This window comes from Chiloscyllium plagiosum, chromosome 5 (assembly GCF_004010195.1).
Source record: "Chiloscyllium plagiosum isolate BGI_BamShark_2017 chromosome 5, ASM401019v2, whole genome shotgun sequence".
In the NCBI taxonomy this organism is placed as follows: domain Eukaryota; kingdom Metazoa; phylum Chordata; class Chondrichthyes; order Orectolobiformes; family Hemiscylliidae; genus Chiloscyllium; species Chiloscyllium plagiosum.
The window spans coordinates 40,165,916-40,169,008 of record NC_057714.1 but is presented as its reverse complement, the minus strand read 5'-3'; positions in this window follow the sequence as shown (position 1 = coordinate 40,169,008).

Below are 3,093 nucleotides of genomic sequence, written 5' to 3'. Positions count from 1 at the left end.
TTGTACATGCTCAGGCATTAAATAGGTTAAAGTATTAAATATGAATTGTGGTAGGGGTATGTGGCTATTTGGTAGGTCTAGAAGTTTTAACCTTGTACCCTAAAGGATGAATAGGCTGCCAGGATGTGCTACCGTGAGCTTGAAAAAGCAGAAAACTATGCTTCTGGATTGTACCATGAATGCTAAGACTAAAAGCAAAATCTGGAACAATGTAACAGTAACACACAAGAGAGTTAGAGAAATTCTGTCAGTATGCCTCCGTCACATTTTCAGAATTCAATGGGATAATCATTGAACAAATGCTGAACTTCTGGAATAAAAATGGGAAATGCTGAAGAAACCCAGCAGGTCTGGAAGGATCTTTAGAGGAATAAAATTAATGATGTGACTGAAATGAAAGGCACTGGAAAATAACGATCTTTTATGTTGTTCTCAATGTGGGAGGAAGAGTGAGTGGAACAGATGGTGAGGGTGCCCAAAGCAAAAAGCAAAACGGATGACAGTATTAATTCTCTGAAGTTGCTGAACTCAATGCTGAGTCCTGAAGGCAGTAAAATGCCTAAGCAGAAATGAGATGCTATTCTTTCAGCTTACATTGGGCTTTGCCTTAGGACTGAAGCAGAGCTAGGACAAAAATGCTAACACGAGAGCAAGATGCAGTATTGAAATGGCAAACAACGAGAAGGCCATTCATATGGAGAGAGTGGAGGTATTCCAGAAAGCAGTCAGCCAGTTTGCTTTTGGTCTTGGCAAGGACACCATGTTTTGAACACTGGACACAGTAAACTAAGTAGAAAGAAGTAAAAATACACTCCTGCTTCACCCGGAAGGTATGTTTGAGGCCTTGGACAGTGGTGATTGAGGAAGTAAAACCTTCTATGGTAGCATGGAAAGGTGCAATTGTGTGGTGAGAAAGAATTGGAAGTGACAGGGGAGTGGATGAGGGTGGAAAGCTGACAAGGGAGGGGTGGGCAAGATGTGTTTGGATGTGGCAAACATAATGGAGGATTACCTTTTGAATGTATATATTTTGGGGTGGAAAATGAGAAGAGGGAAAAAAATTGTTCTGAGAGGAGGGAAACGTTGAGTTTGAAGTGCAGGAAATGGATCAGACATGACTGAGAGATGGTGTGGGGGAATCCTTGTTTGGAGATACCGAAAGAGATGTCAGAGGCATCCCTGTGGATGAGATGGAGAAACTGGGAGGATGGATTGGAGTTGTTGCAAGAAGGAGATGTGAGGAAGTATAGTCAAGGTAATTGTGAGAGTGGGTTAGTAGTGTACATTAGTGGAGAGCCTACCTCAAAAATGATAACAGAAGTCAAAGAAAAGAAACAAAGAGTTAGAAATGAAGGTGAGAGAATAGAAGTCGAAAACAAAATTGGATATTTTGTCCCAATTCTGGATAACAGAAGGAAAATGTCATCAATGCAAAGGAGAAATATTTGTGGAGGGGATTCAAATAGGATTGAAACAAGGGAATGTCCAGATATGACACAAAGAGACAGGCATATCTGTGCCCAATGCCACGTTTTTGACTTGGGGAATGTGAAACAAATTAAAGGATAAATTGTTCACAAAGTGAAAATGAACTCAACAGGTGAAGGAGGAGAATGGGAAATTTTCAGGCCTCCTTTCAAGGGAAAAACAGAGTGCCTTCAGACCATCCTGATGGGAGATGAATTGTGTAGGGGGATTACACATCCATAATGAAAAGGAGGTGGTTGGAGACAGAAAATTGAAAATTGTGGAATTGATGTAAAACCTCGGGAGAATCTCTAGCATCAATGGGAAGAGACTGGATGAAGGACAAAAAAAAAAGTCAATGCAGGAAAAAATAAGAATAGAAAGCAATAAACTGAAACAATGTGTCTGCCAAGAAAGTCTTGTTTGTGGATATTAGAAGAAAGTAGAAGTAGACAGTACATGGTTGAAGGCCTATGAGGTAAGATCCTACAGATCAAAATTTCTCTTGAAATGAAATATGTGAAAGTCCTAAAATAACAGCTTGATACTCATTGTGAAGTCATGGTCCAGATGAAGATTGGAGCAAGTGTCTGAGAGTTGGTTCTCAGCCTCAGCTAAGAAAAGTTTGGTGCACCAGATAACAGGTTTGATAACAAAGTCTAGGTCAGACCTGAGACAATGGTGTGCAGTAAGTTCAGAGGGAGGTAGGTTAGTATGGTTGAGGGAAACAGAGAAATTAAGGCAATGTCATTTTGGCAGTTTTCAGTGAAGGGATCAAGTGCAGAAAGGGTCTTTCTTGAAACTAGCTTCACAAGCATCAGGAAAAACTCCTGTAAGATTAGTTTTGATGGACAGGACCCTGTGTGGAAGGCTGAAAATTATCTCTGTCTACTCAACTCTCACATGGTTAAAATGCTTCAAAACAAGCAAACGCTCTCCTTGAACAATGGCAGCTTTAGCATTAACAACTGGGGATGTTTGCTACCAATGGTTCAAAATGATGACAAGTTGTCCATTAAGCTTTGATTCACAATGTCTTAATAAAAACCAAGTGGTGGCAAAGCAAAGAAAGCTCTGGACTCCGTAGCCTGGTGGAATTTTTTTTGAGATTTATTATTTCATGAGGTGTGAGTGTTGATCCAAGGCCAGAAATTTTTTCTGAGATCAGAAGTTCCCAGGTTGAGAAAGCAAAATTAACATAACAGAATTAAATCATTGAAATAGAGTCACAGAGTCATATAGATGTACAGCATGGAAACAGACCCTTCCGTCCAACCTGTCCATGCCAACCCCAGATATCCCAACCCAATTTAGTCCTATCTGCCAGCACCCGGCCCATATCCCTCCAAATCCTTCCTATTCATATACCCATCCAAATGCTTCTTAAATGTTGCAATTGTACCAGCCTCCACCACTTCCTCTGGCAGCTCATTCCATACACGTACCACCCTCTGTGTGAAAAGGTTGCCCCCTTAGGACTCTTTTATATCTTTCCCCTCTCACCCTAAACCTATGCCCTCTAGTCTGGACTCCCCCACCCCAGGGAAAAGACTTTGTCTATTTATCCTATCCATGCCCCTCATAATTTTGTAAACCTCTATAAGGTCACCCCTCAGCCTCTGACGC